Below are 12,112 nucleotides of genomic sequence, written 5' to 3'. Positions count from 1 at the left end.
GTTTATTTATCTATCTACTGAAGGGTATCTTGGTTGCTTCCAAGTTTTGGCAATTATGAATAAAACTGCTAAAAAACATCCATGTGCAGGTTTTTGTGTGGACATAGTTTTCAACTCCTTTGGATAAATACCAAGGAGTGCAAATGCCAGATAGTATGGTTAAGGGTAAGTTTAGTTTTGTGTAAACATCTCATACAATGTACGATAATTCCTGTTGCTCCACACCCTTGCCAGCATTTGGTGTTGTCAGCGTTTTCTAATATGTGTGTAGTTACATCTCAGTGTTGTTTTAATTTGCATTTCTCTGATGACATATGATGTGGAACATCTTTTCATAGGCTTTTTGCCATGTATATATATCTTTGGTGAGGTATCTGTTAAGATATTTGGGTTATTTGTTTTCTTATTGTTGATTTTTAAAAATTCTTTATATATTTTGGATAATAGCTCTTTATCAGATGTGACTTTTGCAAATATTTTCTTCCACCCTGTGGCTTGTCTTCTAATTCTCTTGATATTGTCTATCACAGAGCAGAAGCTTTTAATTTTAATAAAGTCCAACTTACCAATTAATTACTTTCATGGATCATGTCTTCGATGTTGTATCTAAGAAGGTATCACCATACCCAAGGTCATGTAGATTTCCTCTTACATTATCTTCTAGGAGTTTCATAGTTTTACAATTTACGTTAAGGTCTATGGTTTATTTTGAGTTAATTTTTGTGAAGAGTGTAAAGTCTGTGTCTAGATTCTTTTTTTTTTTTTTTCTTTGCAGGTGAATGTCCAATTATTCCAGCACCATTTGTTGAGAAGACCATCTTTGTTCCATTGAATTATTGCCTTTGCTCCTTTGTCAAAGATCAGCTGACTATATTTATTTGTGTTTATTTCTGGATTCTATTCTGTCCCATTGATTTATTTGTCTTTTCTTTCACCAATACCAGACTACCTTGATTACTCTAGCTTTGTAGTAAGTTTTGGAGTCAGGTAGCACCAGTCCTCCAACTTCATTCTTCTCCTTCAATATTGTGTTGGCTATTCTGTGTCTCTTGCCTCTTCATATAAACTTTAGAATCAGTTTGTCAATGTTCACAAAACAACTTGCTGGAATTTTTATTTGAATTACATTGAATCTACAGATCAATTCGGGAAGAACTTACATCTTGACAAAATTGGGTCTTCCTATCCATAAACATGGAATATATCTCCATTTATTTAATTATTTGATTTTGTTCATCATAGTTTTGTGGTTTTCCTCAATTAGATCTGTATTGATTTTGTGAGATTTACCTAAGTATTTCATTTTTTTGATACATGGTATCGTGTTTTTAATTTCAAATCCTAATTTTTAATTGTATGTATATAGGAAAGCAAATGACTTTCATATATTAACCTTGTGTCCTGGAATGCTGTTCTAATCACTTACTAGTTCCAGGAGTCTTTTTGTCCATTCTTTCAGATTTTCTACAGAGACAAACATGTCATCTGCAAACAAAGGCAATTTTATGTCTTTTTTCCCCAATCTATATACCTTTTCTTTCCTTTTCTTGTCTTATTGCATGATCTAGAACATCTAGTGCAGGAGTGACTAGAGGGGACACCGTTACCTTGTACCTGTTCTTAATAGGAAAGCTTTGAGTTTCTTACCAATAACTATGATGTTAGCCAAAATTTTGTTTTATAGATAGTACTTATCAAGTTGAAAAACTTCCCCTCTATTGCTAGTTGACTGATTTACTGAGAGTTTTGTCATGACTGGGTGTTGGATTTTTGTCAAATGTTTTTTCTGTATCTATTGATATGATGTGATTTTTTCCTTTTTTAGCCTATTAATGTGATAGATCACATTAATTGATTTTCAAATGTTGAATCAGGAATAAATATCATTTGGTCATGTTGAATAATTCTTTTATACATTTTTTGGATTCAATTTGCTAACATTTTGTTTGTGATTTTTGCATCTATATTCATGAGAGATATTGGTGACCAGTTTTATTTTCTTGTAATGTCTTTTCCTGGTTTTGGTATTAAGGACAATGCTGGTCTCACAGAATGATTTAGGAAGTATTCCTTCTGTTTCTATTATCTGAAAGACATTACAGAGAATTGGTATAATTTCTTCCTTAAATGTTTGATAGAATTCACTGGTGCACCACTCTGGGACTGGTGCTTTCTGTTTTGGAAGGTTATTAATTGCCAGATTGTGTCTTTCAAGGAATTGGTCCATTTCATCTGGTTTTCCCAGGCAGACATAAATTAGGGTGATTAGGAACAGAGAGAACTGTTTGTTTGTTTTTTTTTTTTTAGATTCCATATATATGTGTTAGCATACAGTATTTGTTTTTCTCTTTCTAACTTACTTCACTTAAAAGAGGACATCTCTTATCCCTTTCTTGAAAGTGTAATGAAGATTTTCATCATTTCGAGATTACTCCATATTCAACAACTCAGAAGGGAACATATACCTCATAATAGTTTATTATATTTCTTGATTAATTTTTCCTGATGCCAAATGCATAGAAACTTGAGGTAGAAAATTTGGAAAATGCAGAAAAATGTAAAGATGTCTTAATCAGCTTGGGCTGCCGTTACAAAATACCATAGACTGGGTGACTTAAACAACAGAAAATAATTTCTTGCACTTCTGGATGCTAGAAGTCCAAGATCAGGACACTAGCATGGTCGGGTTCTGTGAGGTCTCTCTTTTTGATATGCAGACAGCATCCTTCTTGCTGTGTCCTCACAAGGCAGAGAGAGGATGAGCTCTGGTCTCTTCCTCTTCTTACAAGGACACTGACCCCATCATGGGGGCCTCACTCTCATGACCTCATCTAAACCTAATTCCCTCCTAAAGGCCCCGCCCCCAAATACCATCATAGTGGGCGTTAGGGCTTCGACATATGAGTTCTGGAGGGACACAAACATTCAGTCCACAGCAAAGTACAAAAATGTATAACCCATAATTGTAATCTAGAGAGAACTGACCATTTTTAACACTGGCATTTCCTCCTCATCTTTTTGTATGCTTTTCTGCACATTGGCAAGATCATACCATATGCACATTTCAAATCTTGCTTTTTAAAAAATTTAACTATAACATATGACTTCCCTCTACATTAAGAAAACTTATTTAAACACATTAAATTATTAAATAATAATGAATTAGATGGGTACGCCATAATTCATAAAAGCATCCACTTAATTTGGTTATTTAGAGAGAAATTTTTATTATTATAAAAAGCTGTGTTTACTTTTTTTACATAAATCTTTGTCTACACTTTTTATTTCTTTGATATGGATGACTAAGGATGAAAATAGTGGATCAAAAGAGTTGAAAATTTTCTGGCTTTTGTTATATGAGGTCAAATTGCCTAATAGATATTTTCCTGCCAAACAGTATACTAGAATGCATATTTCTGTGCATCTCTGCTAGCATCCCATATTATCAATTTTTTGTTTCCCTACATGTTTACTAATAAAGCCAATGCTCAGGAGAGGGGAGGATTAATTAGGTGTTTGGGATTAGAATATACACACTACTATATATAAAACAGATAACCAACAAGGACTTACTGTATAGCACAGGGAACTATACTCAGTATCTTTTAATAACCGAGAAAAGAATCTAAAACAGAATATATATGTATATATATGTATAACTGAATCACTTTGCTGTACACTTGAAACAAACACAACATTGTAAATCAACTATATTTCCATAAAAATTTTAAAAAAAGAAAAGCAAAGAAAATTAATGCTCAAAAAGTTGTGAAGTTAAGTGAAATTCTTTTTAGATAGTATTCAACTTCATATACAATATACCTTTTATGAATGAATACTAATGTCAATATGTTGAAATCTGCCATATGTTTTACTGATATTTTGTTATATATACCAAATCATATTTTTTGGATGTGCTTGGTGCAGATCAGACATACATTTTCTTTCTCTCCATCAAAGATACTGAATAGTTCTGGGGAAATTAGCTTTAAGCATCTATGGAACAAAATCTCCTGGAAAATCATCATCGTGTTACTGCACCCTGATCTCCCAGTCACATTTAATAATGAGACACAGGAAACTGAAATCACTTGAAACCAAAAAGTTAAGGCCTAAAATTTCTTCTAACAAAGAGCTATGAGCTCTTTACAAAGTTTGGCTGGTTTAGAATTTATCTTTTTTTAACTACGACATGGGAGACTGAGCAACATTTATTTGCCTTTCAGCATTCCCTTGTCTTTTCACCCTGGTCCCCTGGAATTCTGGAGGCAGGTGTTGGCAGATGTGAGTCCCACGTGCTCAGGCAAGAAGGAGCGGGTATTTGTGTGCAGCCAGCTACTTTCTTCCTCCATAAGCTGCCCTCAGGGGCTATTTTCTAAACATAGCAAAGTCAAGAATCAGAGAAGTTTCATGTAACGTAAATATACACATTGGATTTAATAAGCAAAATGTAAAAGAAAAATGCTGGATTAAATGCACAATAAAATATCAACTGAATTCACTACTTTCTCTCCTCCAAAAATATTGTAGATTAGTAAGCGCAGTCTTAGCCTGAGTTTGAGGTGAAGGCATTTGGTATTCTACGGGGAAATTAGATAATTCTGCCTTTTAATTAAAATTATTTTTCACCATGATACATAGTTTATTATAAAGGAATTGGATGCTCTGCAGATTCTGCTATGGTAAACTCTTAATGCTTTGTACCTTGATTAAAAAATCTCTGTAATTTTGGTGACACACAGTGATGAGAAAGTATTGGAATAGCTATGCGAGTTATATGGAACTCTCCCCAAGAGAGTTCAACTGCTCTGTGACTGAGGAAACAGATGAGGGTCCCAATTCTTCCCTGAAACCCCAATGTGGATAGGGGTGTTTGTAAACAGAGTGAAAGCTGGAGGAAAAGGAGCAGCTTTCACCCACAGGCCTGCCCACCACCCAACCGAAAGATGGCCTTTATCCTGTCCATGCTCGTCTCTGCATCCTTGGACCCTGAGGCTGGACCAGCCCATTTTTACAACCCATCCTCTGAGGTCCCTCCATCATGAATTTTAAAAATCTCATTAATCTTCAAACAATCCTAAAGTTACCTTTATACTACCCCCATTTCACAGATGCAGAAACTGATGCTCAGAGATGTTCAGACACACACTACATACAACTCACACAGCTGGTGAGAAGCAATGTCAGGATTTCAATGCACTTTCGTCTGACTCGGATATCTCCGTTACTTATTATACAAAAGGTAGGCAGTCTCATTAATATCACAAGAATAATAAATAGGTCCCTCCAGCGCTACAGCCTGCAGAGAAGACTGAAATCCAGCCTGGATTTCAGATTTGAGATTTGTATAACCTGAAAAAAAGTATGTATACATTTGTATTTATATGTATTGTATCTATACATATTCATGTATATATACATAAATTTATATATATAAATGTATAAGTATATAAATTATGAATATATTTACATACACATACATATATATTTACATATACATATATATATAAATTCGTGCACGTATAAAATTATCACAGAGTTATTCTATATCCACTGTTCTCAGATGATCTCAGGTGTGGTTGGCAGGTACCTGGGGTCCCTGAGAATTTCTCAGGGGATCTGTAAGATTAGACGCTATTTTCAGAATACTACTAAGATACTATTTGCCTTTTAGAACTGAAAGATCAAAGCAATAGTGGGACAAGCTGCTGGGGCGTTAGTAGGACTCGAGGCAGTGGGAGCCGACGGCACACTGCCCCGGTTGTTCACCTTCACACGCTCGCCGCAAAAACAAATGCATCAATTGCCAGCTTCCCCTGAGCATGTCCTTGACAAAGTAGTAAAATACATTTCATTTCTGTTCATCTCATGCCTTGAGGATGTGTCTTTTTAATAGTCTCTGAGACAGAACAGCGAGAACTTACAGAGCACGTGTGTGCCGGGGCTCGAGAGGAAGCATGGGTGTGAGGTTGGGTGGGAGCTTGTCTGTCAGCTGCCTGTGTCATAGGAAACCATGCTCACTTGAAAGAAAAACTGACACACACTTTTTGTTTGGGTATTTGACAAACACTTTCTCGAAATGAATGAAGTGGGCGTTATCACTTCAAGGAAAACAACTGAGAGTGTTTGTTGCCAATGATAAAATCTGAGCTTTCAAATCAAAATCAGATTTTGCAAAATGTGTATATTCCATCACATAATTAATATATCTTCCCAATATTTAAAGACTTTTAGGATGACATCAGTGGTGATATTAAAAACTATGCTTTTTAAAAATATTGTATAATGAAAACAGCTCATACAACTCAATAACAAAAACAAACAACCCAATCAAAAAATGGGCCAAAGATCTAGACAGACAAGTCTCCAAAGAAGACTTACAGATGGTCAATAGGCACATGAAAAGATGCTCAACATTGCTAATTAATAGAGAAATGCAAATCAAAAATACAGTTAGGTACCACATCGCACCAGTCAGAATGGCCATCATCAGAAAATCTACAAATAACAAATGCTGGAGGAGGGTGTAGATAAAAGGGAACCCTCCTACACTGTTGGTGGAAATGTAAGTTGGTACAGCCACTATGGAAAAGAGTGTGTGAAGTTCCTCAAAAAAATAAAAATAGAGTAACCGTATGATCCAGCAATCCCACTACTGGGCATGTATCTGGACAAAACTCTAATTTGAAAAGATACATGCACCCCAATGTTCATAGCAACAATATTTACAGTAGCCAAGACATGGAAGCACCCAAAATGTCCATCGACAGATGAATGGATAAAGAAAATGGAGTATGTACACAACACACACACACACACACACACACACACACACACACACACACACACACACACAATGGAACATTACTCAGCCATAAAAAAGAATGAAATAATGCCATTTGCAGCATCATGAATGCAACTAGAGATTACCATACTAAGTAAAGTAAGTCAGAAAGAGAAAGACAAATACCATACGATGTTGCTTATAAGTGGAATCTAAAATATGACACAAATGAACTTATTTACGAAACAGAAACAGGTTGATACATGTAGAAAACAAACTATAGTTACCAAAGGGGAAAGGGGTGGGGGAGGGATAAATTAGGAGTTTGGGATTAGCAGAGACAAACTACTATATATAAAGCAGATAAACAACAAGGTCCTACTGTATAGCACAGGGAACTATATTCAATATCCTGTAGTAAACCATAACCAAAAAGAATATGAAAAGGAATATATATATGTAACTGAATCTCTTTGCTGTATGCCAAAACCTAACACAACATTGTGAATCAACTACACTTCAATTAAAAAAACACTGTATAATGAAATGTCTCCACATTTGGCATATTCATATAGCTAAGTAAATCAATATTTTCCAATAAACCAATGCTGGGTGTTAAAAACCCATACATGTGCAAAAGATCCATTCAAAATGCAAAATAAGATGATAGATTTTAATGTAACAAGGTATGAAAAGGCTGTCGATAAGGTTTCTGATTCTGTGTGGCAACTAACCTTTAAAAGCTACCACTTGCGTAGCTCACCTCTCACCACTATTATTCAACATAGATTTGGAAGTTTTAGCCGCAGCAATCAAGAGACAAAAAAGAAATAAAAGGAATCCAAATTGGAAAAGAAAAAGTAAAACTGTCACTGTTTGCAGATGACATGATACTATACATAGAGAATCCTAAAGATGCTCCAGAAAACTACTAGAGCTAATCAATGAATTTGGTAGAGTAGCAGGACACAAAATTAAGGCACAGAAATCTCTTGCATTCCTATACACTAATGATGAAAAATCTGAAAGAGAAATTAAGGAAACACTCCCATTTACCACTGCAATAAAAAGAATAAAATACCTAGGAATAAACCTACCTAGGGAGACAAAAGACCTGTATGCAGAAAACTGTAAGACACTGATGAAAGAAATTAAAGATGATACAAACAGATGGAGAGATCTACCATGTTCTTGGACTGGAAGAATCAACGTTGTGAAAATGACTATACTACCCAAAGCAATCTACAGATTCAATGAAATCCCTATCAAACTACCAATGGCATATTTCACAGAACTAGAACAAAAAATTGCACAATTTGTATGGAAGTACAAAAGACCCCAAATACCCAAAGCAATCTTGAGAAAGAAAAACAGAGCTGGTGGAATCAGGCTCCCTGACTTCAGACTACACTACAAAGCTACAGTAATCAAGACAGTATGGTATTGGCACAAAAACAGAAGTATAGATCAATGGAACAGGATAGAAAGCCCAGAGATAAGCCCACGCATATATGGTCACCTTATCTTTGATAAAGGAGGCACGAGTATACAAAGGAGAAAAGGCGGCCTCTTCAGTAAGTGGTGCTGGGAAAACATTTAACTAAAAGAATGAAATTAGAACACTCCCTAACACCATACACAAAAATAAACTCAAAATGGATTAAAGACCTGAATGTAAGGCCAGACACTATAAAACTCTCAGAGGAAAACATAGGCAGAACACTCTATGACATAAATCACAGCAAGATCCTTTTTGACCCACCTCCTAGAGAAATGGAAATAAAAACAAAAATAAACAAATGGGACCTAATGAAACTTAAAACCTTTTGCACAGCAAAGGAAACCATAAACAAGATGAAAAGACAACCCTCAGAATGGGAGAAAATATTTTCAAATGAGGCAACTGACAAAGGATTAATCTCCAAAATATACAAGCAGCTCTTGCAGCTCAATATCAAAAAAACAAACAACCCAACCCAAAAATGGGCAGAAGATCTACATAGACCTTTCTCCAAAGAAGATATACAGATTGCCAACAAACACATGAAAGGATGTTCAACACCACTAATCATTAGAGAAATGCAAATCAAAACTACAATGAGGTATCAGCTCACACCGGTCAGAATGGCCATCATCAAAAAATCTACAAACAATAAATGCTGGAGAGAGTGTGGAGAAAAGGGAACCCTCTTGCACTGTTGGTGGGTATGTAAATTGATACAGCCACTATGGAGAACCGTATGGAGGTTCCTTAAAAAACTAAAAATAGAACTACCATATGACCCAGCAATCCCACTACTGGGCATATACCCTGAGAAAACCATAATTCAAAAAGAGTCATGTACCACAGTGCTCACTGCAGCTCTATTTACAATAGCCAGGACATGGAAGCAACCTAAGTGTCCATCGACAGATGAATGGATAAAGAAGATGTGGCACATATGTACAATAGAATATTACTCAGCCATAAAAAGAAATGAAATTGAGTTATTTGTAGTGAGGTGGATGGACCTAGAGTCTGTCATACAGAGTGAAGTAAGTCAGAAAGAGAAAAACAAATACCGTATGCTAACACATATATATGGAATCTAAAAAAAAATGGTTCTGATGAATCTAGGCGCAGGACAAGAACAAAGACACAGACATAGAGAATGGACTTGAGGCCACAGGGAGGGGGAAGGGTAAGCTGGGACGAAGTGAGAGAGTGGCATGGACATACATACACTACCAAATGTAAAATAGATAGCTAGTGGGAAGCAGCCACATAGCACAGGGAGATCAGCTCGGTGCTTTGTGACAGCCTAGAGGGGTGGCACAGGGAGGGTGGGAGGGAGACGCAAGAGGGAGGAGATATGGGGATATATGTATATGTATAGCTGATTCACTTTGTTATACAGCAGAAAGTAACACACCATTGTAAAGCAATTATATTCCAATAAAGATGTTAAAAAAAAATACGTTTCAAGACAAAACAAAAAAAGCTACCACTTGTCAACTTTTTGTATCAAAGAGGAACAGGCACGTTTATCTCAAAAGCCTTTAGGCCTCCCTTTTCCAACTACTTCTCAGTGTATGGCTGTATTTTCTTCACATCCTCCAACCAAAACAATATGTCACAACAGATTGAAGGCAGAAGCAGCTACTCTGTCCCGCTGTAAGCCAGACATTTAAAGAGACTTTCCATAATGTAAAACAATGCCTCCCTTCTCACTAAATTTTTTTGCTTGTTTTTTTTGTTTGTTTTGGAAAATATAGTCAGTTTTCATTTAAAAGCGCTATTTATGGTAACATTGTGGGTTCATTATTGTCACTTATTTTTTAAAAAATTTCTCAGTTGATTTTCTAATACAATAAATACTGACAAGTCTAGGCCACATGAACAAAAGCTCTTCAGGTTCTCAATAATTTTTTTTAATTTAATTTACTTTTTCAGATTCTTTTCTATTATAGGTTTTACAAGGTATTGAATATAGTTCCCTGTGCTATACAGTAAATCCTTGTTGTTTATCTATTTTATATCTAGCAGTGTGTATCTGTTAATCCCAAATTCCACATTTATCCTTCCCCTGTCTTTCCCCTTTGGTAACCATAATTTTGTTTTCTATATCTGTGAGTCTATTTCTGTTTTGTAAATAAGTTCATTTGTATCATTTTTTAAGATTGCACATATAAAGTGATATCATATGATATTCGTCTTTCTCTTTCTGACTTTCTTCACTTAATATGATAATCTCTAGGTCCACCCATGTTGCTGCAAAACCTGGATGGACAACTTTTTAAAAGCCATACCAAGACCCAAAGTTTGAGACATGCCTTTCTGTATAAATTGAGAAGAAAAGTTCGAAATCCGTTTTGATGTGCTTTCAAGGCTTAAAGTCAGATGGAAGTTTCTCAGAACGAGGGCCAAACCGCCAACGAAACGTTAACCCCTGGGACTGTCCTTTGATAGCCTTTTGCCCCCCAGCACTCAGTCCCCCAGCACGCACCTTAGTCACCATCACGTCCCAACCTTGCCTAGTCATTGTGTTCTCCTTCTTATGTGTGTCAGCTGTGGCCTCTCCAGGAGGGTCTCCACGTCCCCTCCTCCCGTCCCCACAGTGGGAGCCCTGCTGGGCAGCCTTACGGAGACCCCTGGGCTGCACTTCCCCAGATGCCAGGTAACACCTGGGTATCGTCTTCATCCTGGCACCACCCAGAGCCCAGCCCATGCTCAGCCTTGCCTCCCACGTCACCATCACCACTTTCACACCAGCTGCTCCATCCTAACAAAAATGCCATTTTCAGCTCTTACAAACCTCAACTTTCTTGCCTCATGACATGTGGGTTTCATAAAAACAGGTGAAGTAACTAAAATAGGTAAGGACAGCTATCTCAGAATCCGAAAGGTATTTTCAAAAATCCTCAACCAGAAACCAAATTACCTTTATAGCAGTTATATCACATTTAACCTGTTGAACAGTTGACCCCTGAACTATGTGGGTTTTGGGGTGCCCATCCCGTACACAGTCAAAAATCTGTGAATAACTTTACAGTTTGCTCTCCATATCAGAGGTTCCAAAACCTGGGACTCAACCAACTTTGGATTGTGTAATACTGTAGTATTTACTATTGAAAAATATCTGCAGATAAGTGGACCTGTGCAATTCAAACCTGTATTGCTCAAGGGTCAACTGTAATTAGGAACACACATGCACAGACACATCCGTATAGCTATCAAAATGGATTTTTTCCTATTTTCTAAGCCATGAATGATTAATCAAGAATGATTATCAGCGTGACCTAACAAAATGCCTAAGCAACATTTCAATGTCAAATTTTTCAAAGTCACAACATTAGGAAAAGTTTACTCTCACATATGATTAGGAGGGTTTTGGATGTGAAGATGACATTAACTATAGGAACACACTTAAAGGTCTCCCTAAGACAGATGATTCTCAGAAAAGTCTTATCCACACTTCCCACCTTCTCAGCCAGACAGGGCACAAAGGATGGAGAGTTTCCAGACACCCCCAACCTGCACGCTGGGGGTTCCTGGGAACTGCACTGGCATTTCCTAGATTTCAGATAAATGAAGAGTGAAGGCATCGGGAGGAAGCAAAGTGAAGTTCTCAAAATAACCCACAGTGTCATAACAACATCTGTCCTAGGTAATGAGAAAACATGTGGCTAAATACAAATACGATGTGGATTTTTAATTGAAAAAGAAAATCTCTTTCAATATCCTATAATCCAGTCTATTTTCCTCTCCATTAAATTGAGGCATATAATCTTTCATTAACTAATCACTGATGCACTATTTAACACCTACACTGTTTCAAACAAGATTTG

General features: G+C 36.4%; 1 protein-coding gene across 2 annotated transcripts in view; it reads right to left on the bottom strand.

Moving 5' to 3' along the window:
- DSCAM (DS cell adhesion molecule) overlaps positions 1 to 12,112 on the bottom strand; it is a gene marked incomplete at its 5' end in the record, with an annotated part of 739,398 nt that overhangs the window by 174,018 nt on the left and 553,268 nt on the right. The gene's annotated exons all lie outside the window — the stretch shown is intronic.

This window comes from Balaenoptera borealis (genome assembly GCF_965194805.1).
Source record: "Balaenoptera borealis genome assembly, chromosome: 5".
Taxonomy (NCBI): Eukaryota; Metazoa; Chordata; class Mammalia; order Artiodactyla; family Balaenopteridae; genus Balaenoptera; species Balaenoptera borealis.
The sequence above is the reverse complement of the archived record's forward strand: the minus strand, read 5'-3'. Positions and strand labels throughout refer to the sequence as shown.